This window comes from Acinonyx jubatus, chromosome A3, assembly GCF_027475565.1.
Source record: "Acinonyx jubatus isolate Ajub_Pintada_27869175 chromosome A3, VMU_Ajub_asm_v1.0, whole genome shotgun sequence".
In the NCBI taxonomy this organism is placed as follows: Eukaryota; Metazoa; Chordata; class Mammalia; order Carnivora; family Felidae; genus Acinonyx; species Acinonyx jubatus.
This window is the reverse complement of record NC_069388.1, coordinates 78,160,463-78,187,176: the sequence shown is the minus strand read 5'-3', so window position 1 is coordinate 78,187,176 and position 26,714 is coordinate 78,160,463. Positions and strand designations below refer to the sequence as shown.

General features: G+C 39.4%; 1 long non-coding RNA gene across 1 annotated transcript in view; it reads left to right on the top strand.

The window, feature by feature from the left end:
* LOC128311206 (uncharacterized) overlaps positions 1-26,714 on the top strand; it is a 51,572-nt gene that overhangs the window by 9,371 nt on the left and 15,487 nt on the right. The window contains exons 2-3 of the long non-coding RNA XR_008289345.1: positions 3,982-4,071; positions 20,859-20,942. This is a non-coding gene — a long non-coding RNA (uncharacterized LOC128311206). The remainder of the gene's footprint in view (positions 1-3,981; positions 4,072-20,858; positions 20,943-26,714) is intronic.

The following is a 26,714-nucleotide window of genomic DNA, read 5'->3' as shown; positions in this document are numbered from 1 at the left end:
TGTGAGATCATGACCTGAGCCGAAATCAGCAGTCAGAAATCACCGAGCCATCCAGGCACCCCTAAGCTATGGAAGAGTTTTAAGCAGAAAAGTAACATGATCTAATTTATGTTTTAAAAGTATCACTTCACTGTAAAAAAATTGAGTGAGGGGAGTATGAGATTATGGGGGTTTGGACTAAGGTGGCAGAGGAGGAGGTAATAAGAAATAGTTTGATTGTGAATAAGTTTTGTGGGTCCAGCTAATTGGATATTCTGATAGATTGGATGTGGGATGTGAGAGGAGAGGAGTCAAGAATGATTCCAAGGTTTGGGCCTGAGCAAGTGGGAGAATGGTGTTACTACTTTTATGAAAGAAGAGCAATATATGGCAGAAAATGAACAGTTTAGGTTTGGGCTTTTTGAGATGCCTGTAGACATCCCAGTGGAGATGTTATATAGCCTATTGGATAGGTAAACATGTCTGGAATTTGGGTAGGAGTCAGGCTAGATATATGAATTTGGGAGGCAGTAGCATATAGATATTTAAAGTCAGGGTCTGGGCGAGAACTCTAATGAGTGAGTATATGTAGATAGGGAAGAGAAGAGGTCTGTGGAATAAGACCTGGACACTCCAATTTTTGGAGATTGGAAGATAAAGGAGAACTTAACAAAGAATGCAGAGAAGGAATGGCCACTGGGGTAGGAGGAGAACCAAGGGAGAGGGGTATCTTGGAGACCAAGTGAAGAAAGTGTTTTAGGAAGAAGAGAACAACCAAATAAGTCAACTGCTACTGATAGGAAGAATGAAATAAGAACTGAGTTTGTCCTTCAGACAAATATATATTTGGCAAAAAAACCCACAAAAAACAAAAAACAAAAAACCCCCAAAACAAAAAAACCACCTTTAATGTAGATTAACCTTAAAATATTCCTTGGGATGCCTGGGTGACTCATTTGGTTTAGCATCTGACTCTTGATTTCATTTCAGGTCATGATCTCAGGTTTGTGAGATAGAGCCCCATGTTGGGCTCCGTGCTGGGTGTGGAGCTGGCTTAAGATGCTCTCCCTTTCTCTAAGAAAACAAAACAAAACAAAACAAAACAAAACAGTCCTTGGTTCCAGAGAGAAATAGAGAAGAAAAACAAATTTTACTAATTACTTTCTAAATTAGACCATTATTTTATTGGTTAGAATGCTGCTTTTAGGTGCGCCTGGGTGGTTCAGTTGGTTAAATGTCTGATTCTTGGTTTCGGCTCAGGACATGATCTCACTGTTCGTGAGTTTGAGCCCCACATGAGGCTCCCTACTGACAGTGCAGAGCCTGCTTGGGATTTTGCCCTTTCCTCTCTCTGTGCCCTTCCCCTGCTCTCTCTCTCTCTCTCACTCTTTCTCTCTCTGTCTCTCTCAAAATAAATAAATAAACATTAAAAAACAAAGAATGCTGCTTTTAAGGGATTAGTCTCTCTCTCTCTCTCTCTCTCTCTCTCTCTCTCTCTCTCTCTCTCTCTAATGGACTAGTCGCCTAAAAGGTACAGATGTAAAAACTACAGGTGGGAGGAAGGCGGGATCTTGTGAGGCAGGAGTTTTGGATATTTCTGCCATGTGGGTTGAATAGTATATAGGCCAGTTTTCAGAGAAAATAGTTCTATGTAACACCAAAAATTTACTGCTAAGCTACCAGGCTCTATGCAGAGAGGTAACCTGCCCAAAGCCCTAGCTTATAGGTAGTAGAATTGGCATTTGAACCCAGGCTCAGGGTTCAAGTCTGGCTCAGGAGCCCAGGAGTTTCACCACCACTCTCAGCAGATAAACAGAAATTGAGACAACAAATTGGGCAAGGGTACTGCTTAGAACTGTCTAAGCAGAAAGCAAAAAGGGAAGTAATTATAAAAACAACAAACCTGGATCCTTCTAGGACCTAAGAGCAGGACCAGGGCAAGGTCTCTGGAAGGACGGTGAGTTGGTAATTCATCAGGAAGCAGGCAGGGTGATCTAATTCCCAAATGGCAGACTCCATATATGCTGCATGCAGTATATGTTCTAGGCTTCTACAAATAAAATGTTTTATCTTCAATTATGTTCTTTTCCATAAATTTTCAACAGCATAAACAGGCACAGATAACATATTAAAGCATAGACTTTTATCAAGTATAAGAGGAGCACCAGCCTAGGAGTCTAAAGAATTGGGTTTTGTTCATTCATAAATGCTCATGGAAACTTTCAGGAGTGATGGATATATTGATATATTGAATATCTTGATTGTAGTTTTAGTCTCACAGATGTGTACATATGGCAAAACTTAACACTTTAAATATGTACAGTTTATTAAAGTCATTTATACTTCAATAAAACTGTTTAAAATGTTTATGGAGTTCCCACAGTGCTGGCACTAGGCTATAAAAAGGATATAGGCAGAACCCCATCCCTCAAAGGATTTTTATTCAAGTGTGGGGCCCAGACATGGAAGCACACGGGTCAGATAGCAACAGAGGTTGCAACATAGAGACCATGTGCTATGCCTCATTTTCCTTTTCTAGAATGTCTGCTTGCTTGCCTCAGAGAATATGTGCAAAATCCAATGAAAACACTTTGTGATAAATGCTATAAAAATATACAGAAGTTGTTTTCAAAACAAGATGATTCCTGTTCAACAGCCTGTTTAGAATCCTTGCTGAGCTATTTTCAAATAATGCCAATATAAAATAATTACTGAAGGTGTTGTATCTATACACAAAATAATGAAAAATTGTCAGACTTTACTTGCCATTATTATCATAGTAATGTCATTTGTGTGACTTTGGGTAAGTAACTTAACTTCTCTAAGCCTTCTCTATAAAATGGAAATATTAAAATTGACCTCTAGTGTTGTTTTGAAGATTAAATAATGTGTGTTAACTCTTTAGTACAGAGTGATAACAAAAGGTACCTCTGATTTGAATTTTTTATTTTATTTTATTTAAAAATTTTTTAAATGTTTATTTAATTTTGAGAGAGAGAGAAAGAGAGAGAGAGAGAGAGAGAAGGAATGGAAGAGGGGCAGAGAGAGGGAGATACAGAATCCGAAGCAGGCTCCAGGCTCTGAGCTGTGAGAGCCCAATGTGGGGCTTGAACCCACAAACTGTGAGATCATGACCTGAGCCAAAGTCGGCCGCTCAACCAATTGTTGCACCCAGGTGTCCCTTATTTTATTATTTTTTAATGTTTATATATTTTTGAGAGAGAGAGAAAAACACAAGTGGGGGAGGGGCAGAGAGAGAGGGGGACAGAGAAGCCAAAGTGGGCTCTGTCTACTGTGGGGCTCAAACTCACGAACTGGGAGACCATGACCTGAGCTTAAGTCTGATGCTTAACCAACTGAGCCACCCAGGCACCCCTGACTTGAATTTTTTAAAAAAATGTTTATTTATTTTGGGTGGGGGGAGGGGCAGAGAGAGAGGGAGAACGAGAATCTGAAGCAGGCTCCATCCTGTCCACTAAGAGCCCGTCTTGGGACTCAAACTTGGAAACCATGAGATCATACCCTGAGCCAAAATCAAGAGTCCAATGCTCTGAGTGCTGGGTGTCTTGGTTAAGCATCTGACTCTTGGTTTCGGCTCAGATCATAATCTTACGGTTCGTGAGTTTGAGCCCCGCATTGGGCTCTGTGCTGACAGTGTGGAGCCTGCTTGATATTCTCTCTCCCTCTCTCTCTGCCTGTCCTTTGCTTATGCATATGCACACTCTCTTGCTCTCAAAATAAATAAACTAAAAAAAAAAAGGGGGGGGGGAAGATGTAATAAAAAGCCTCTAGACAGAGGTAGATTTAATTTGAAGCAAATGAGGATTATGTTTCAGGACTTCACCAGCACAGGCTCCTTCTAAGGCTCAGTGAGGTCTCCTTGTAGTGAGGAGAGTACATCAGTAGTCCCAACCCTGTGAAGTGCTGCCCCACCGGGGGTACCTGCCTATGCTATCTAATTCTCCTTCACTTCCCTGTTTCTGTTTCTTCCAACTGCAAAAGGAACTTTAGACAATACCAGCAATCAGCAAGATTTCAGAACAAGGATAAAAATGATTTCTGTGGGAAGATCTCAGTATACCCCACAAATAGGTAATTCTTGTTATTCTATTTTACTAGTGTTGAAACCAATACCCAGAGATTATATGATCTGCCTCAGGTCACAAATCAGCAAATAGAAGCAGCAGCAGCAGCAGCAGCAGCAGCAGCAGCAGCAGCAGCACAGTAATAGAATCTGTGAGTCTTGTCTTACACCCTTGTGCCTAAGCACACGAATATATCTCCTGAGCGACTATGAAGGTCTGCTCTGGCTGATCATGCATAAACTCCAGAGGATGGTGCCACTGACCTTCCAAAACTTGCCCCATTCCTTGAATAATTGATATGTCCTCAGGCTTCACTAGCTTGTGACCTCAGAACAAGGCCATGCACCTAAATATCCAAACCACACCTCTGAGCCCATGGAACTGGGGAGTCTATTCCTTTGCTGAATTCACATGCTCCTCCCCACCTCCCCCAAATCCAAGGAGCACTTGTTAGGAAGGCTTGTTATTTTCATCAGTCCCTCGCTTCCAAAGTGGCTTCTTCCAAGGCCCTGGGAGAAGCCCTAGCAGTGCATTCAAATGGGTGTATGTTTTGGTAAAAGTTGTAAGTGTTTTAACTGCAATCATTTCAGATTTCTGTCTGTTTCTACTACTACTTTCGCTCCATTATACTCTCCCTGTCTATGGTGGTATTGGAGTGACTGGGCCTTTTTATAGGATCTGGCTAAGAAGAAGTGAATACTATATATGTTGTGCTTCAAAAAAAATTTTTTAAGCACATTAAGTTGAAAATACGGTGCTTCTAACACCTTTAATGTCAGAGATTGACATACAATAAAGGGTTCATATTTAAAGTGTACAATTTGATATGTTTTAATTTATGTATAGCCTGAGAAACCATCACCAAATCAAGATAATGAGCAGACCCATCACCCTCAAAAAGTTTCCTCATGCTTCTTTGTAATTCCTCGCCCCTGCTCTCATTGCCATCCTTAACCACTAATTTCTGTCAGTTTAGTTTGCATTTTCTATAACTTTCTATAAATGGAATCATATAATATGTACTCCTTTTTGTCTGGCTTTTTTCACTCAACTGTAGTTGTTTTGGGATCCATCCATGTTTTTTTGTGTGTATCAGTAATTTTTTTCCTTTTTACTACTGTTGTATTCCATTTTGTGTATATGTTGCAATTTCCTTATCCATTCTACTGTTGAGACATTTTGGATTGTTTCTAGTTTAGGGGCCATTATTACAATGCTGCTGTGAAGATTTGCATATAATTCTTTGTATGATCCTGTACTTTCATCTCTCTTGGGTAAATACCTGGAAGTAGAATGGCTGGGTCAGATGATAATAGGTTTATAGTTAATTTTTAAGAAATTGCCAAGTTTTCCAATGATTGTGATGAGATTTTGGGGGGTGATTGTGGGGTTTGTGAGGTCTGGAGCCAATGGCCAAGAAAGAATTCTTGAAGTCGTCCTTGGTGCAAAAAGGTGATTTTATTAAAGCACAAGGACAGGACCCGTGGGCAGGAAGGGCTGCCCCTGACGCTGTGGAGAGACTGGTTATATATTTGGGAGTTGGGAGAGGTAAAGTCCAGGGGAAATTTCCAATGAGATTTTCATATGCTAAAGAAGACTCAGAGGATACTTGGAGGCCTAGGTATTGTCAAGCGAAGGTTGTTTTAATATTAAGACTGTAGGGAGTTCTAGGAGAAACCTTTTACTTTGCCAGCCTGAAGTATTTGTCAACGGGCTGCCGGTTATAAGGAAATGTAATTCTATCTGCCATTTCCTTCTGCCTTTGTTTCCTACATCAATTGTATCATATTGTGTTCCCACTAGCAATGTATGAAAGTTCTAGTTGATCCACATGTTCTTGCTGATTTATATCTTAGCTTTATATCTTAGCCATTCTAATAAGGGTAGCAGAATCACTGTGATTTTCCTGGATATTTCCCTAATAGTGAATGATGTAGAGTATATTTTCAGTGTGCTTATTTGCCAGCTTTAGATCTTCTCTGTGAAGTGTCTTTTCAGGTCTTTTGCCCATTTGAAAATTTTTTGTGTTGTTTGTTTACTTATTATTGAGTTTTAAGAGTTCTTTATATATTTTGGATATTCCAAGGTGTGGTCTGACTCCATATGGTCAGGATAAAGCAATCACTATGAATGACAGACTACTTCCAAAGCTGATAACTGTGTCTTGAATAATGCTACTGGGGACACCCCCTACCCCAATCTGCCATGTAGTTCATACAACACTGGGCCAAACTACTCTGTATGGGAAAAATACTCTCTGTTTTTCCTCTGCTCTCACTCTACTACCACACTTCACTTCTGACACCAGATGTGTGGGTTTCCCACACATCAGGCAATTCTCTGACACCTGCTGAGTATCCCATAATTTAACTCAAATATGACACTACTTGAAGTTAATGTCAGATCCCATAGGGTAAGGGCTCAGTCCCACAAGACTGATCACCCCCCCTTCAGATGCCAATCTCAGTTCCCAGTTGTCATTTGTACTTCTGACTGATCATCTCTGAATCTCATGTCATATTCCTTCGGTTTGATAATTTGCTAGAATGACTCACAGAACTCAGAGAAATACCTAATTTACCTTTACCAGTTTATTCTAAAAGGAAGTGATAAAGGATACAGATTAACATCCAGATGGAAGAGATGCCAAAGACAAGGTATAGGGGGAGGGGCACGGAGTTTCCATGTCCTTGCCAGGTGCCACCCTCCCAGTACCTCCATCCTCAGTCCTCCTTGTGTTCAGCAAGCTAGAAGCTCTTTGGACCTCATACTTTTGGGACTTTTATGGAGGCTTCATCATGTAGGCATGAATGATCATTAACTCTATTTCCAGCCTCCTCTTCCTAGAGGATGGGGGCGGGGGGGGGGGCGCTGAAAGTTCTAAGTTTCTAATCATGGCTTGGTTTTTCTGGTGACCAGCCCCCATCTGGAGCCCACCAACCATTGCCTCATTAGAACAAAAGATACTCCTATCACTTAGGAAATTACAAGGCAAAAGTTTTAGAAGCTCTGTGCTAGGAACCGGAGGCAGAGGCTAATATATACATTTTGTGTTATTTCCACACTCTTAAGTCCTTTTCACAGCTTTTCTTCTAGCGTGGGGGAAAGAGAAGTTCAGACCTGCATGTTAGCCTTCCTACAGTGTAGTCTTAAAATTTCCCATGGGCAAATGCTTTAACAAAAATACAATACCTCTTGAAAGAACCATCACTTTCAGGGACATTCCAGTCTACATAGGCAATTAGAAAAATAAAAATCAAAAACAGCTCTCTTACTCAGAAAGCATGTAGTCCTGCCAATAATACTCCCAATTTGTGTCCCTGAAGGAAAGGCTTAACATTTTAGATTTTCAAATGCTTTACAATTGCCTGTACTTGGCTTCGCAGTTGTCTCCAGGAATAGTAGATGGATTCTTGCTTATGGTTTACATTTTGCAGGTTCCATTTTGACAACTTTTCCCCAAAGCAGAGATTTTCATCTCTACTTCTAGAACATTTGTAATAAATATCACTTTTTCACCTTCTCAAGACACTAAACTTACTTATCCACTAGACACTGAAATACATTTAGATATGTATGGGTGTGTGTATAGATACACATATGTATATACTACTTTATATATATGTATATGAGTTACAAGTGTTCCATATAGATAAGTATATATACTTGCATCTTTCTCTTCTAAAGAACTTCTGGTAGAGGAGGGCTTGGGAAGTCTTTGAATCAATGAACAAGCATTTTGGAGGTTCCTAATGCTCCTAAATGTGTGAGCCTAGCATTTAGCCATTTCCAAACACTGGTAAACTGATAAAAGAGTGAGGGAGTGACCATAAATGGAGCCAAGAAGTGGATGGCAGAATGTTCCTTCCATCCTAAACTTGTCCTTGCTGCTATAACCTTTAGTTATGCAAAAAACAAAGGTTTTATAGAGGGATGTAGAATAGGAAATTTTATTGCAGAATTTTGAAAGACTTTGGAAACTAAAACCAAATCAACCAAAGGAATTTTTAAAATCCCAGTTGTTTGCAAAACATTATAGGATCAAAAAGCATTATACCTCTCATTATCCTCTGATTGCCTTGTCCTATTCAATATAGCAGTGTCATCATCCTCACCGTCATTATCACATAACATAAGTATTGGTCTTACTTATTTGCATTAATCATCTGCCAGGCACCAAACTATGTGCTTTATACATTTTATCTTTCAGTAACTCAGAAGGGCCCTATGTGTTAGATATTATTATCCCTTTTCACAGATTAAAAAAAAAAGCACAGAGAAATTAATCTCCTCTCAGTCATAAACTAGTAAGTGAAGTTAAAAATCAAACATCCATTGAACCAGAGTCATGCTCATAATAAGCTTACCATATTCACTCCATCACTCAATAATTAATATTTGTAGAAGCAGATTTACCATGAACTAGTGAAGCTTAAGTTGCAGGCCCCTTGAGTTGTACAACTCCCTTCCAAAGCCTTGGGTGTGGGGTCCCTAATGATGTGTTCACATGGCCATGTGCTTTTGTAAAATGAACGATCAGTTAAGATGCTTTTTTCTTCTAACTCCTCTTCCATCACACTTTCCCTTACATCATGGGGCATTAGAATGGCTGTGGAAATTTATATACTGAATTGGGGATTTAGGGATACATTTAATTTGGATTTTGTGTGATATTTAATGTAGTACAATCACTTATGTACAGTTGAGTGACTGGCTTTTAGTAATACTCTAGCCACTGATTGTGCCAACTCACCTACTGTTGTGACATTGGAACTAAAAGAGTTAAAAAGTGGTGGGGGGGAACCAAAGAAAATGGAATTAGAGCAAAAATTACATTTTTTGACATCTCAAATTTAACTAGTATAAGAACTCATAAATCTTAAAATTAAGCTCCTTACTATTGGAGTTAACTCATTAAGCCATTAATGAAATTAGGTACAATATAACTTTTTATTACATTTTAGAGAGATTTTTATTAAGTGGTTTATATAAATGAGCATCATTTTTCTGAGTAATGTGCTTATATAAAGCAGCTCATTCCCCTGTGGTGCCTGATGAAGCATAAATTTGATGAGAAAGAACCCTGGCATATGATCACATGTGATGTGTGATGAATTTATAACATTGGCCCTCCCAGTTTGAATTGTCAGATGAGTAGTGAGAGACCTATCTGGCACATACTTAATGAAGCATTTGTCAAATGAATGAGCAAATGAATGAGTGAGTGAATCATTAGATTTATAGCGTTTATATGTCATTGGATTTACATGATCAAGACCCGTTGGTTCAGAGAGGCTGAGTGATTTACTTCCTAACATTGAGTGGCAGGGTGAGAGAAGGACTCAGGTTTCCCGACTTTCAATCCTGTGCTCTTTAACAAGATTTCAGATTGTGAATATTTTCTAGAAGGCTTTAAATAGTCTCTACCAATTCCCACAACTAAAGTACCTCTTTTATATCTTGGAGATTGTTGTTCAATGGAAAAGGATTCTTAGAAAATCCAAGAACTTAGTGATTGTTTTAAAGATGCCTTCATGTTATCTGACCTGGTTCTGATAAATAAGATGCCAAAAGAGTCTTGGGGGCTCTTTAGATCAAGGGTTTTCAAACTGAGGGTCTTGGCCTATTAGTGGTTAGTGAAATCAGTTTAGTGGCTGATTTTTTTTACTAGAATAAAAAAGAAAATATCAGATTGTATTGCCATGTGGTAAGGAACTAAGTATTATTTAGGAAAAACTTTTGTATGCACCTTGTCACAATATAAAATGTTTTTGGTGTTTTGTTTTGTTTTGTTTTGTTTTGCTGTGGATGACAGTCAAGATTAAAAAAACAAAAAGCAAAAAACAACTAGAGGTGGTAACCCAAGTTTGGAGAACAGAATAAGAATGTAACATCAGTGTAATATGAATTTGGGAGGAATAAACCTGGGGTGTAAATGTAATTTTTTGGGATTGAAGAGAAGAGGAGGGAGGACTACCACAGTTAGGCCAGCACTTAAATGATACACGGAGGAGGAAAAGCTCAGAGCCCCTGTGGTATGACTGGAGGTCGAGGTCTGGAGGTCTCCACATAATTGGTTGGAGACTTAGGAGCATGGGAAACCTCTCACTGGCTGCAGGTTCAGCCTGAGCTTGGGCCTGTAATAGAATCTGACGTGGTCAGGCTTCCAAGGGGCCAGTTTGGGGCAGAGGATCTCACTGGGCTTGGGGGAAGATCAAGGTTGTTGACTTTAAAGTTGGTTGAGCTCCAGTTACAAGTGTAGTTGGTTTTATTCAGTGTTAGATTTTGAAGGAGAAGCATGAAGGGATATGTCTGTGGAGTTGTGGAAGATCCTATAGGCAATGGAGTGGGGGATAGGCAAGGATGATACAGTGGGTTTAGGAAGGTATCACTATTACCTTTTTTTCTTCAGATTGCTTAGCACATACAACAGTTATATATTTATAACAGTATAATGCTGTATGGAATAATCTCCAAGTAGAATAGTGATTATGACAGTGCTATATCCACTTTTCATTAGCATTTTCCTAGTGAATCTTTTTCCATTCCTTTAGTTTTGACATTTCTTTGATATGTTGTTTTAAGGGTGTCTCTCATAAATAGGATAGAGTTATTATCTTTTTAAAGGTGATTTTATTTTATTTATCTATTTTTTTAAATGTTTATTTATTTTTGAGAGAGAGAAGCGTGAGTGGTGGAGGGACAGAGAGAGAGAGGAAGACACAGAATAGGAAGCAGGCTCCAGACTTCGAGCTGTCAGCACAGAGCCTGATGCGGGGCTTGAACTCATGAACCATGAGATCATCACCTGAGCCAAAGTCAGACGCTTAACTGACTGAGCTACCCAGGCGCCCCGGGATATAGTTATTTTTAATTAAAAATATACCAAATGTTGGGGTGTCTGGGTGACTCAGTCGGTGTGGCATTTGACTTCGACTCAGGTCATGATCTCGTGGTTTATAAGTTCAAGCCCAGAGCCTGAAGCCTGCTTCAGATTCTGTGTCTCCCTCTGTCTATGCCCCTTGCCCACTCACACTCTGTCTCTCTCTGTCTCTCAAGAATAAATAAACATTAAAAATTAAAAAAAAAACAACAAATGTTAAACAGTATTTTTATTAGGAAGGTGAATACCTGTCAAGATTCAAATATCTAAAAGAAATAATTATAAGAAAATAATTTAAAATGTTAATTGTAGGGGTGGCTGGTTGGCTCAGTTGATAGAGCATGAGACTCTTGACCTTGGGGTTGTGAGTTTGAGCCCCACTTTGGGTGTAGAGATTACTTAAAAATAAGATCTTAAAAAATATGTTAATTATAGGGTTGCTTGGGTGGCTCAGTCAGCTAAGTGTCTGACTCTTGATCTCAGCTCAGGTCTTGATCTCAGGATCATGAGTGGAGGCCCTGCATTGGGCTCTGCACTAGGTGTGAAGCCTACTTCTGGATTAAAACAATTAATTCACCAAGTAGTTTGAAATATAACTCAGAAATCTGAGTTATAAAATTATAGTTACTAGAGTAAGTGACCACCAAAAAAAAAAAAAAAAAAAAAAAGGAAGGGTAGGAGCAAATAGCACTATCAGGTTTTATTAAACCAATTCCAGATTATTAAGGATTTGACATCTACCAATTTAACTGAGAAGATAAAAATAATAAAAAAGATATTAAAAACAGAAAAACTAGCTATTTATACAAAAATACTATTTTATGATTCCACTCTTAAGAATACAAAGAGTTAAGTGTAGTTTTGTGCTTACTGTTTGTACTTGTTTTATCCAGTAGTAGGATAGATTTGGGTCGAATATTCATGCTGTTTTACCTGATCCACTTTGTCATGTCATGAAAAAGGCCGGCTAAAGATCAGAACCAGGAAAGTCACCTGGCCCACAGTAGCATCAAACTTGTGGGATTACAAGCATCAGATAATTTATCTGAATGGGCCCACTACAAATAGCTGTGAATTACATTATTATGCACACTGTCATTATTCCAGCAGCCGCATTTTCTGTTCTGATTATTTTTGCAGAGGAAGAATTTCTTCTCTGTTTCAGTGTTAACAGAAAGAGGGTTAAAATTGGATGGTCAGTGTGGTTAAACATGGACCAACCCAATGGGGGCAACAGATACCAAATAGGTTCATTTTCAAACCCAATATTAGGCAAAACTTAAAACTCATAATTATCATATTTCCAGGTAAAACAGAAGTACTTTGTGGGCTATAGTGAGCTAACTTAAACAGTAGCATTTAATAGTATATCAAATGTCCTATGTAACAGCCATGGTTAATTAGTATATGGCAATAATTATGCCAATGATATGGAAACACCAAAATAATATCTGAATTAAGTAGTAATTATATCAGAAAGGATTTAAGAGATAACTCCATCAGAAATCATGTCATCAAACTTACTGAGAAAATGATCATTGTTGAAGCTGAATGATACTCAGAGGTTCTGTTCTCCCTACTTTTGTGTATCTTTGAAAATTTCCATTATAGAAGTGATAAACAAACAAATGAAAGTGTGGAAAAACCAAATCACTGTTTTACTTCTGTAGAAGTAAAAATAAAGCTTTAAGTGACAGGTTATAGAAAAATTGAATACTACAACGAGTGTCTGGCCTTTACCACAAATCGAATTTGTATTTATTAAGTGTTTTGCATTCATTTTTCTGTGTATATGTATGGGCTTCAGTGCTCATGATATATGTGATAGGTTTGAGAAAAAAATTTTTATAGGGTTTATACCACAATGTAAATGTCAGATATTCTTATTTACTTTGAAAATAGCCAGTGGCCAATGTCACTGAAGCTGATAGATAAAGGGCAGCATGGTCTTGTCATTTTAGTAACAGATCCTAAGAAATGGGCTGTGGTCTCAGTTTTGCTTACTAAAAAACAAACCAATCCATTCATTATCTAAGTGACACTTAATAAGGGTTCAGCACTATACTGGAACAGTGTGATCTAACAGTTATGGTAAAATGGTAGATCTGGAGTCACACATGGGCTAGAATCCTGGCTTGGCCAATTATAGCCATGTGATCTTGGGCAAATAACTTAAACTTGGTAGATCAAGCTCAATTTCCTTTTCTCTAAATGGGAGCAATAATAGCTAACTCAGAGGGTTGTTGTGAGGATAAAATGAGATACAGCTCATTAAGTATCTAGAACAGTGTCTGGCATATAGCATGTACAATAAATGGTGGTTATTATTATTTTTTAAAAGTTTATTTTGAGAGAGAGGAGAGGGAGAACATGAGTAGGTGAGGGGCAGAGAGAGAGAGAGAGAGAGAATCCCAGGCAGGTTCTGCACCATCAGAGAGGAGCCCGATGTGGGGCTTGAACCCATGAACTGTGAGATCATGACCTGAACTGAAAGCAGGAGTCAGACATTTAACCTACTGAACCACCCAGGCGCCCCAGTGATGATGATTATTATCTATCTGCCCCATTGAATATGATATATTCTCTCCATGGTGGTAAGTAGAATATAGAAATATTCATAGTGGTAAGTAGAATATACACATAGAAATATTTTTTTCTATTGCACTAGGCATTCTAAGATAGACCATGTATGCAGGACGACCTAGTTCTTGACATGAGCAGCATTATTCAGATGCAGTTTTCTTGTGTCAACCTATCAGGCTCCTGTACTTTTGGGTATCTAACATCTAGGTGCCTGCAGCTTCCTGAGACTTACATTTTGAGGAACCAGCTAAGTGGTTGCACTTTGCACCCGCCATCTCCACAGCAGGATTGCTCTTCTAGGCACCCTCAATTCCAACTGATCTGAGTCCAGGCTTGCCTCTAGCATCATGACAATTGCCCAGAGCTCCCAAAATCAGATGTCCCCACTCCTGTTTTACCCCTCAGATCAGAGCACCTCTCCTTGCATGCCAATGTGTGAGTGGAGTTTAGCCACTATCCCTGGGCTTAGGTGTTAAGACTTCTAAACATCTCTCCAGCTAAGAGAGGGTCCACCTTTTCTATTAATTGCTTTCCTGCTGCTGTCTTCTCCCAGGCTTTGTTTCCCACATACCCCAACCTATCCTAGCATGCTGCATGACACAAATAAGTATCTATCTTGTAGAGGATATTCACTAAGTATTTCTTGAATTAATGATGTTCATGTTAATGATGGGGATGGGAGGATATTCAGCTGGTATGGGCATGGGTGTGGGTAGTTCTATAAGTAATTATTTATTTTTAATATTTATTTTTGTGAGAGGGGTGGAGGGGCAGAGAGAGAAGGAGACAGAGGATTTGAAGTGGGCTCTGTGCTGACAACAGAGAGCCTCATGTGGGGCTCAAGCTCACCAACTGTAAGATCATGACCTGGGCCAAAGTCAGATGCTTAGCTGACTGAGCCACCAGGTGCCCCAGTAATTGACTATTTAATCCTTAGCACCAGACCTTATCTTGATGTCTTTATAGTCATTTTGATTATCTGAATGTCATTCTGTAGTATATTCCTGGGAAAGGCACATGAGAACAGCATTCCTGATAGCAATTTATTTGTGCCCTTTATATTTGAATCAGTTTTGCCCACAACAGTCATTTCAGACATCAACATCTCAAACTTCTCAAAGCTCTGATCACTCCCATCTACCCTCATTGGCAATAGCAAACCTCACCTCCTACATGATAGAGGTAATAGAAGCCCCATTTTTTTGAATATAAAACATATAAGCCTACTTTCCTCCTTCCTTTCGTTACAACAGAGAGCCTATCCTTATTCCTCTTTAATGTTAATCCCTCTTTGTTTAGATTTCATTCCCTCTTTCTTTCTAAGGAACATTGTCAGTTATCCTTTTATATCCTTGTATGTTCAAACATTCTCTCTTTCTCCCGATTAGACCCTTCTTATCAGGTTTTAAATACATTCAAGTCATCCCCAATTAAAAAAATTTTTTTTAATGTTATTTTATTTTTGAGAGCAAGAGAGAGAGAGAGACAGAGTGTGAGTGGGGGAGGGGCAGAGAGAGAGGGACACACAGAATCCAAAGCAGGCTCCAGGCTCTGAGTTGTCAGGGCAGAGCCCAATGCAGGGCTCAAACTCACGAACCATGAGATCATGACCTGAGCCAAAGTCAGACACTTAACTGACTGAGCCACCCAGGTGCCCCAAGTCATCCGCAATTTTTTAAAAAGGTCACTCAAGGGGCACCTGGGTGGCTCAGTTGGTTGAGCATCTGACTCTTGATTTTGGTTCAGGTCATAGCCCCAGAGTCATGGGATTGAGCCCATGTTGGGCTCCTCACTAAGCGTGGAGCCTGAGATTCTCTGTCTCCCTCTTCCCTTTCCCCGCTCATGCTCTCTCTCTCTCAATAATAAAAAATAAAAAGGTCACTCAATCCCACATTCCCCTCTAGCTGTCATGTTATAATCTCCTTCCCTTGTGGACACACTTTCTCAACATGTGATTGTACATGCTGTGTAGCTGCTATGGGTGACTTCTCAATATCCATCTCCCGTGTTTTCTACAGAAACTGATTCTGTTAGGAACAGTAATGACTCAAACTAAAGAGCTACATTTCCTAGCTGCCCTTATAGCTAGGAGAGGCCATATGACACAGTTCTAGCTAATGATAAGTAAGCTGAAGTCAGCTGAGGATTTACAGAAAATTTTTGCTTTCCTGGTACCAGACCTTTCCCCTTGATATTTCTTTCTTCTTCCTATCTGAAACACTGGCTTAAGAGTTAGCAGCTGTCTTACATGCACAATGAGGAAAAAACCATATACTGGGGATGATAGAGCATAAAGAAGGACTCTAGGACATTGATGACATCATGGAGTCACTGCACCAGCCTTAACTATCTCCCTCTGTCTTTTTTGTTATATGAGGAAAATAGCCTAATTTAGTTAAGCAACTGTCATCAGGCTCTATTACATGTGACCAAATGCAATTCCTAATCTATACTCTCGCTCCCTACAATTCCTCACCTTCCACTCACTCTCAAATCATTCCATTCTGGCTTCTGGCCCATCATTCCTCTGGGCTCACCAGTGACCTGCATGTTGTGAAATCCAAGGGATATTTTCAGTTCTCATATTTCTTGACCTCTCAGCAGCATTTGACTCTTGGCCATGGCCTCCTTTTTGAAACACTGTCTCCCCATGGCTTCCATGACCAATACTCTGAGTTTGCTCCTTCTCTGTCTTCTTGGGGGGTTATTCTTCCTCTTTGAGCCACACTCACTGCTTCTTGGCCTCTAAGACATACTACGGCTTTAGCCACATGCTCTTCCCTCTGTCACGAATTCTCTCCTTCCTTTTGCCAGCTTAGCCCTCCTTACCCTTCAGTTCTTCATCCATTCTTCACTTCCTTTTTTTTTTTTTTTTTTTTTTTGAGAGAGCACAAGTGAGTGAGAGGCAGAGAGAGAGAGAGAGAGAGAACCCAGGAGGGGCAGAGGGAGAGAAAGGGGTTTGGGCGGGGGGAGAGAGAGAGAGAGAGAAGCAGGGCTCATGTTTTTGTTTTTATGTTTATTTATTTTTGACAGAGAGAGAGAGAGAGAGATACAGAGCATGAGCGGGGGAGGAGCTGAGAGAGGGAGACACAGAATCTGAAGCAGGCTCCAAGCTGTCAGCACAGAGCCTGACGCGGGCCTCGAACTCACGGACTGCGAGATCATGACCTGAGCCGAAGTCAGATGCTTAACAACTGAGCCACCTAGGCACCCCATTCTTCACTTCCTTAGGGAAGCTTCCTCTGACCTTCTTGTGAAGTCATATTTCCTTATTGTATATTCCTTCATAGCTCTTATATAGTTACAGCTTTATCTTTTTTAGTGTGACTCTGAGTAAGCTGTCTCCCTCAGAATGTAGGCTCCATGAAGATAGGGACAGCCTACTTTTGTTCATCATTGTATCCTGAGAAAGCAAACTATTCGCCCAATACATAATATGTGCTCAATAATTAGTTCCTGGATGCATAAATGGATGAATGTATAATTATATGGCTTATTTGCTTATCTGTTTGTGGTCTATATTCCTCCAGCTCCATGAGAGAAGGGAACGTATCTATTTTGTTCTCAACCACATATGCATTATCTAATACATATGGCATGGCATAAAATAGGAAATGTAACAAATTTTAATGAACTAAAGAATTAAAGATGTTCCAGGAGAGACATTCCAATAGTTCTATCCCTAACATGTCAATGTTTGGATATTATTTTACTATATTTTTCTTTTTATTATTATTATTATTATTTTTAGTTTGTTTATTTTGAGAGAGGGAGAGAGTGTGTGTGAGCAGGGGAGGGGCAGAGAGAAAGGGACAGACAATCCCAAGAAGGCTCCACACCATCAGCATGGAGCCATGAACCATGAGATCATGACCTGAGCCGAAATCAAGAATCACTTGCTTAACCAACTGAGCCATCCAGTCACCCTTATTTTACTATCTTTTGATAAAGTTTCTGTTTACAAGAGAGCACCAAATAGCTCTATTATCTCTAGAGAAGAGTCTTTTGGAAAATATCTGCTAGCATGTTCTCCTTACTGTACATCATGCCTAAAATAGATTGTCTATCAAGATCTTGAACCTATACACTTCTTCCCCTCTTCATTGCCACCACCCTAGTCAAGTTCACTATCACATTTCCCCTTTCCTTAAGCATGATTTATTACACTATATATATATTTAGATGGTTCCGAGTTTTTATTGTATCTTCAGATCAAGGATCATATCTGTTTATGTTATCTCCTAAGAAAGATAAGTACATATGGCACATACATAATTTTTCATTTTGTTGTGGCAGAGAATTATTTCTTTTCTACATTTGACAAAATATTTCATTTACTTAAGGAAAAGAAGTATTTTTCAACTAGCAACAGATCTTTGTTTTCAAATTACCAAACTGAAAACATTCAGAAAAAGCCAATGACTTTTTAAGTCCCCCTGCATCCCTGCCCCAAGAATTCTTAGTCATTGAGGTAACCTAAGATGTTCAATGAAGTTGACAAGAAGAGTAATTGATGCAGTTGTGATGGACTTGAGAATGCCCCCAGCATTGTAGTCAGTATATCTGGATCCTGCTGTTCCTCCAAGGTCAAGCACCTGTCTTTCTTCCTCAACAAATCTTCTTTCACTCACTCTTAGCTCTGACACCTCAACTTATTATATATGTCTAATAAACATATGTATGTATATATCCTTTTTCTCCAATAAGCCTGGGAAAGATGCAACACATATCTTACACATTATTGTATCCTCAGGACCTAGTACAAAGTCTTGTTGGTATATGTTCTGCTCTGCTGATGCTTATTTTCTTTTTGTTAAGAAGAGTTACTGAGCACTTACTATTGTGCCACGCACAGCGTTATGCTCAGTAGGTGCTATTATTGTCCCCCTTTCACTGATGAGAGTTTAAATAGCTTGCACAAGTCTTGTAGCTAGTGAGGAACAGACGCAGGACTCAAACACAGCTTACCAGAATCCAGAGCTAGTGCTCTTAACCACTAGTCAATCCTGCCTTCCATGAATATTCGTGGGTAACAAACTCCAACCGGGCTGCATTTGCTCCTATAGTTAAGAAGGCACCAGGTGATCAGCTTTGCTTGCAGCTAATCAGGAGCCTTTCAAGTTGTTTTCAAATGAAGTTGTAAGTCTGCAGATAATTAAGAAAGAAACCATTTTGGAAACAGCAGGAAGGGGGGATGTGTAGAGGCCCACGTTGACATTTTGAAGTGCATTTAAACATACAGCTCAGGGCTATAAAAAGTCACTACACCGAGACTGCAGAAGTATTAAAAATCAAATTGCCTTATTAATTTTTTTAGAAAACTGTATATGACGTCCTTTCATCTCTAGGGAAATCCTTCCCTAAAGCACCAAACCTCTTGGATGAATGACTGGGTGACTGGGATGAATAAGTTGGCTTTCTTCCTTTTCATTTATCCACTCTCTGTCCCAGAGGGTCAAAAAGAAAATCATCTCCTTTTAAAATTTAAGCTTTATTTGTTGAGGTTTCTAGCTAAACTGGGAGCAAGAAAAGCCATTTCATGTTGGCATGGTAGTAGAAAGCATTTAGCAACATTCCAGCTTAATGATGGAAGACTAGTCAAGATTATTATTAAGTTTTAATCTCCTCATCTAATCGACAAGGTCAGTTAATACTCTTTGACTCAAGGAAAAAAAAAGCTTTACAAAGTCTTGACCATTGATACTTTAACCAGCTTCCCCTTTTGTATTTTGAGTGAAAGGCTCTATATCATGAACCATTGAGTTTCCTTGAAAGGTCCAGAGAGTAAACAGTTGCAGAAAAGTCCAGGAGTAAGATAGCCCAGAGACTTGAACCTGCAGCAAAATGGAGTTTCTCCAAATTAGGCATCAGGAGAAGCAGATAAGGGGAACTGGCAACTGGAGATATCCTTGTTATTCTCTGGGCTACCATCATGCTGGCAGAAGCTTAAACTAACTAAATTTACTTGTGAGTTCTCTGAAGGGAGTGACTGTGTTGCACCAGAAACATTTTTCATAACACTACTTTGCAAACAAGTTTCTAGGACCTTTTAAATATTTGACTTATGAAACTCAATATAAGTATTAAAATGCCAGCATGTTCATTACACATCCCAACTACAAAAAATATGAGTTTCACTATTCACTGGAAATAGAAACTCCAATAATATTTATGCCTTATTAGAGCATACAGTCTTCATTTTTAAAGACTTAAAGCCTCTAGGGTGTCTTTATCCAAAATTAGCATCCAGTAACAACACCTTGGGATATCCCTGTTTTGGCAGCATCTGTAGCCAGATCTGGTTACAGTTAATAAACTAATGCTAGAGGTGCTGACCTTAGGAAGACAGGTGTCTTCTGTAACATCAGGTCCATATTCTGGTCAATAAGAAATTTACTTGCTTGATTAAACTGGCCTGAGGCCTGGTCTGTTTGCTTGGGTATCCGGCCAGCATTGTAGCCTCCTCACAAAGAATTAATGGAGTTTTCATCTCTTCTCCAAATACTTTGCTCTGTAATTAATTGAGCATTACATTTTCCAAAAGAAATATTGCTTTGTGGCTAAATACATAATACTCTTCATTAATTTGTTAATTAATCCAATATATATTGAATACTTACTATGTGTCTCAACATATGTGAGACCTATGTGGCGGGTCTTGGAAGTACAAAAATTAATGACAAGGAATCTCTACTAATAGCTCAACTTAGTAGCCCAAGAATTGTTTGAAGGATCCAGATCTTCTATCTATATTTTATCCACACAGCCCAATCTGCAAAGCCCATTTCAGGTCTTATCTCTTCATTCATCCATTTAGGAAAGCTTTATTAGGCTCCCTAAACTGTGAGGCACAGGAATGATGAAGAAGAGGAGAATACAGTTTCCATCACCAGGACCTTCCAGCTTACTTGTAGGGAGGAAAGCAAGGTTGGCAGAAGCAGATCATGGAAGACATTGTAAGTCAGGCTAACCAAGGAGTATGGGTTTTATCGTCCAGCAGTGAGGAGAGCTATGAGACAGTCTTAAGGAAAACAGAAGGGTGATTCAATGTGCATTTTAGAAAAATCAGTTTGACAATGACAAGGGAGGTGGATGGTAAGGAAGAGTGGCCGGAAGGAAGGAAATCAGAGAGGAAGAAAAATAAAATTCCAAAGCAACTGAAGAAACAGAAATGACAGCATTTTAGTAACAAATTGAATGTGAAAATTGAGGGAGAGGATGACGTCTAGGATGACTTCTAAGATTCTGGTCTGGATGGTATTAGCAGCTAGAGAAGGAGGAACAGAGTTAGTAAAAAAATGAGTTCAGTTTTGAATGTTTTGTTGCAGGTGCCTTTGGAACATCCATGTGTCAACATCAAGTTTGCTGCTGTAAATGTTTGTCCGAAACCCAGGAAAGAGGTAGGGCAGGAGGTAAGGACTCAGGAGTTATCACCTTATAGATTATAACTAAAATATAATTACATTATGAATAATATTGCCAGTTCTGCAGCCATCCCATACTACTCCCTGGTCTCAAATGCCTTGTACTCATATAGCATTCATTTTTAAATGAATTTATTATTCATTGTTTCATCCTTCATTTGGTTGACTAATATAGAAGGCACTCCAATGTCATATTCCCAGTGACATGAAAGACTCTGGGTGTACACAGATAAAGGATTACCATAAAGGATTTCATAACCTGGCTGTTGATTATACATTGACTAATTCTGTGTGTGTCTTATATCCTTAAGAAGAGTATAAACTCTCAAAGTAAAAGACACTCTTAGACTCCTTTAAAAAAAGAAACCAGAAAAGGTCCCTGGCTGGCTCAGTCAGAAGGGCTTGCTACTGTTTGTCTTGGGGTCATGAGTTTGAGCCCAACATTGGGTGTACAGTTTACTTAAATAAAACTTAGGGATGCCTGGGTGACTCAGTCTGTTAAGTGCTGGATCCTTGGTTTTGGCTCAGGTCATGATCTCACAGTTTGTGAAATAGAGCCCCACACTGGGCTCTGTGCTGACAGCATGGAGTCTATTTGGGATTCTGTCTCTCCCTCTCTCTCTGTCCCTCTCCAGCTCCCCTGCATGCATTCTCATGCACACGTGCTCTCTCTCTCTCAAAAATAAACTTAAAAATAGATAAAACTTAAAAAAAATCCCCATAAAGACTTAGCACAAGTTCTGTTCTTTGTAGATGCTTAATATGAACCTTGAGTAATAGATTACTTTTTTTTAATGTTTATGTATTTATTTTGAGAGAGAGTGGGGGGGGAGGGACAGAGAGAGGATGAGAGAGAGAATCCCAAGCAGGCTTCATGCTGTCAGTGCAGAGCCAAAGGTGGGGCTGGAATTCACCAACTGTTAGATCATGATCTAAGCTGAAATCAAGAATCAGATGCTTAACTGACTGAGCCACCTAGGCCTAAATTACTTATTTAGAAACATAGACCACTTTATTTATTTTTAAATGGTTTTTGAGGGAAGAGTTCTGACTAGAAAAACATTATATTTTAATTCTAAAAAATTAAAAACATAAAGACATTTAAATTAAAACATAACATTAAAAACATACAGAAAGTAATAATCATTTTAAACATATTATCCAAAGACAACTACTATTAATATTTTATGTAAAATACTCTTAATCCTTGTTCTAAGTATAAACATGTGGATTTGTTAAATTTTTGGTAAAAGAGATCATATTGAACATATTTTTGTGACACTCTTTTCATTTACAAATGCTATATCATGAACATAATACTATGTCATTAGATATAGGTTTTCAACATTATTTTTAAACTGTTTCATTGTATTCCATTGTTGTACCATAATTTATTTAGCTGATCCTGCACTAATGGACACTTAGGTTGCTTCCAAATGTTCACTATATAAACAGTGTAATGATGAATATCTATATACTTAGAACTTTACATTGTGTGGTCTTTTCTGTACAATAAATTCCTTGAAATGGGTTAACATGTTTGTAAGACTTGAAGGATATGTTGCCAAATTGTCCTTTGAGTGTGAAACTATCCCCATCTAGGGTTTGAGTTTCAAAATTCTTTTTTTTTTAACGTTTATTTTTGAGACAGTGAGAGAGCAGAGAGAGAGGGAGACACAGAATCTGAAGCAATCTCCAGGCTCTGAGCTGTTAGCACAGACGCAGGTCTCGAACTCACAAACTGTGAGATCATGACCTGAGCTGAAGTCGGATGCTTAACCGACTGAGCCACCCAGGTGCCCTGAGTTTCAAAATTCTAATTGAAGTTCTTTAGAGGCCAAAGGCAGAGACCTATGACTTTTTAAAAATAAAAATATAACATGTATACATAAAAGTTCATAAAACCGAGCTTGATAAAATTTTATAAAATGAACACACATACACGAAACCCAGACAAAGAAACAGATAATTAAAATCCCAGAAGCCCTCTTCTGCCTTCTAGTTACTACACACCATGCCTACTTTCTTTCCAGGAAGTTCTCTGTAAATGCCTAAGCATGGCATAGGTACTAGTGTCTGGACATTTCTGTCCAATATAGGCCCCCTCTATGCTGGCCAGGATTTTCTCAGAGCTACACCTCTGTCTGAGGCTCTTCCTATTCAGTCCTCTTTACTTTCCCTTCTCCTTGTCCACATGTCAGACCTGCATCATGGTCTAAAAATTTACTCTGACTACTCCTTTAATAGATGTTACCAGCAATAAATCTCTTGCAATTCTAACTCTGCCTGATGTCTGCTGCCCAGAGAACCATCAACACAGATGGTACTAGAAGTGATCTGAAATGACAAGCTCAGTTTGGGGACTGGACCACATACCTCCCTGCTGGCACGGAGGACCCCATCTAAGTGGTATGTGGGCACAGACAGTCTCAGACAAAAGTGGTTGCCCAATTGTTAAAAATAGTATGTCACTCCCAGTAGTGACTTGGGAGTGACATCCCAGTGGAGAATACCCTGGTGGGTGAGATGATGTGAACATTTTTAAATGCAGGCTGTCAGAGGAGGGAGAGACTACACATAAGGATAGTGGAATTGGCTGGATATTAAACAGTTGCATTGACATCCTACAGAGGAATAATTGAAAATGGAGGGCAGCTAACAAACATTTATGGTTAAATATGACAGCCAGCAGGCCTCTTTCATAGCTTATAAAGTAGAAAAGCTAGTGCAACCCAGGACCAAACTCAGGACCTATTAGTTAGGATCCCCCAAAACAGTGGAATGCTGTGCCATGGTAGGTCTGTTATACCCTGGTTCAGAAAACCTGGGACCCTGAGACATGGGATGGGAACATCTGGATGGATATCCTCAAAGATACTGGCTCTGCTGTCTTCCCTGAACCTTCAAAATCTATAGATGTGACCAACCCCTCTTTGTGCAGGAAGATATTGCAGAAGCCTCTCATCAAGGCAACAGATGCCCCCTCCAGAGCTGTGTCCACCTCCTCTTCTGGCTGCCAGGTTGATAATTACACTTATATCTCCACATAACTTGACTGGGACAGTGGACCTGATGAGGGCACTAGAGTTACTCCCTCAAGCTCATACCTCTGGCTGTAGTGGGCATCCAATATAATCAGCTGAAGGAGGAAAAAGTCCAACCTTGGTTTACAGATGGGTCATCTCAATTGTGGGTGCAAGCTTTGTCATTGGAACTGGCACAATGGATACATGAATGGAGTGGCCATGGTGGCAGAGACAGAATCTATATATGGACTTAAAAGCATGGACTCCCACTTAGCAAAGCAGGTCTCATTATTACCGCCTCTGAATACCTAACCTTTCAGCAACAGAGACCAACACTCATCCCATTATATGGCTCTATTCCTTGAGGAGACCCACCAGCAATAAGTAGACTAAATGGGTGAGAATAATAAGAAGGATGGAGAGGAAGAAAGAATGGAGAGGCCTAGAGTAGTAAAAGGCAGGGGGAAAGGCTTTCAACCCCTCCACTTAATGGAAACTTTAGTACCAGGACCTTACCTTTAGATCAAGGCTGTCCAAAAGAGATATAATGTATGTCACACATTTAATTTATGTTTTCTAGTAGCCACATTAAAATTTGTTTTCTAAAAACAAGTGAAATTAATTTTAAATAATATATATTTAAGCCAACATATCAAAAATATTGTCATTTCAACATGTAGCCAATTAAAAAGTAATAAGCTATTTTACATTCATTTATTTTATGTCTTTGAGATCTAATGTTTATTACATGGACAGCAAATAACAATTCAGATGCTCATTCTATTTATATTTCACAAAATTTTAAATTGAAAAAGTAGTTTCATAAATGATTGTTCAAAATATACTTAAAATTTTTCAATAACTGAATCAAGTATCAGTTTTTAAATTTAAACTAAACTTAGGGGGCACCTGGGTGACTCACTTGGTTAAGTATCTGACTCTTAACTTCAGCTCAGGTCATGATCTCACAATTCATGAGATCAAGCCCCACTTCAGGCTCTGTGCTGACAGCACAGAGCCTGCTTGGGATTGGTTCTCTGTCGCTTTCTACCCCTCCACTGCTTACTCTCTCTGTCAAAATAATTAATTAATTAATTAATTAATTAATTAATTAAAATAAAAGTTAAATTTAAAAAAACTAATAAAATAAAATAAAAAACAGTGTTTCAATCACAGTAACTGCATTTCAAATGCTGATTAGCCATGTGTGGCTAGGGGCAACCATGTTAGCGCAGAGAACATTCCATCAGCACAGAGTATTATAGGACTATGCAGGTCTAGATGATTCTAGCCTTTGGTGTAAACTTAACTCACTACTTAGTCAAACAGAATCAGGGAAATGAATTATGTACATAAAACAGGTTCCTTAACTTTCCAGAAACCTTGGGATGCCTCTCCCTTGACTCTCAAATGAACTTCTCCAGGTGCCTTCTCCTACTCTACCCCACCCACCCTGAAGCCAATAAAGAGCAAGGGCTCTGGAGTCAGAGATATCAATTTTAATCTCAGCTCATCACTTAGTGGTTGACTTCCAATAGTCAGTTAACTTCTCTGAGCCTTAGTTTTCTCATTAATAAACTGATGACAATATTTTAAAGGATTGTTGTACGAAGTAAGAGAGGTAATGTGCACAAGACTTTTAGCACACTGCCTGCCACTCAGAAAAGAATAAATGGTAGTTATTAAACAAAAAAACTCACTGTATATGCTTTGTATATGCTTCCACCACTTCCAGCCACCCGTGCCGGGTTACTCTTTGGTACTCTTAAGCAGGGCAGCAGTTAGCGAGGGTGGCGGTGAGAAGTGGGGAAGGGCCCTGGCATCTAGGTGCTGGCATGTGCCACAAGTCAACACTGTGGTTTAGGAACAGTGTTTGCTGCTACTGTTATCCTCAGCTCTTCCCTCCCCCTTATCAGTCAGATGGCTTTTGCTCTAGAACTCCAAGTCCCACATGGCCCCCCTCTTTCTACTCTGTACTAGAACAAATGATTAACCACACGAAACAGCCATCTACACTCTTTCCAAGGACATCAGTGGCCTCATTAAGTCCAAGCTAAGGGGCACTCTTCTCTTCATCCTCTCTGCAGTGTGTGACACTGTTGCTTCTCCCTCCCCACCCTGGTTCTCCTCTAACATCCTGCAGATCATTCCTCCTCCTCCTCCCCCCTCCTTTGGCAAAGGCAAATCTCTTTACTGCTCCCCAGGCCTGAGCCTTCCCCAGGGCACAGTCTCATTTACTCCTGGGCTCGATTCCCCTAAATGGATGGCTCCCAAATCTATACACCAGCTTCCACTTCAACTTCAGGCCTAACTTACTGCTCTCTGCTAGCCTGTCCTCCTGTAAGACCCACCTCTGAATTCATCCTTGCTCCCCTCAAACAAAATTCCCAGGTTGCTCTCGGGGGAAAGAACACACACACTGATTCCAAGCTCCTGTGTCCATACCCTGTGGTAGGTGCTTCATTTAATCTTCACAACAACTCTGTGAGGAAGGAACTGTGATCTGCATTTTATAGCTGGGGGGGAAAAAGACTCAGAAGAAGAAGAAACCAAAATCTAGGTCTGTCTGAATCCAGACTCCATGTTCTTTCCAGTCCATAGGACCACCTCCCATAATTCATTCAATGAATTGATGTTCTCTGCCAGGATAAGTAATATACCACCTATCCCCTAATGATTTGTGGTTTAGTGAGAGAGACAGAGAAGATACAGGAAAATACAGTGGTGTGGTAGT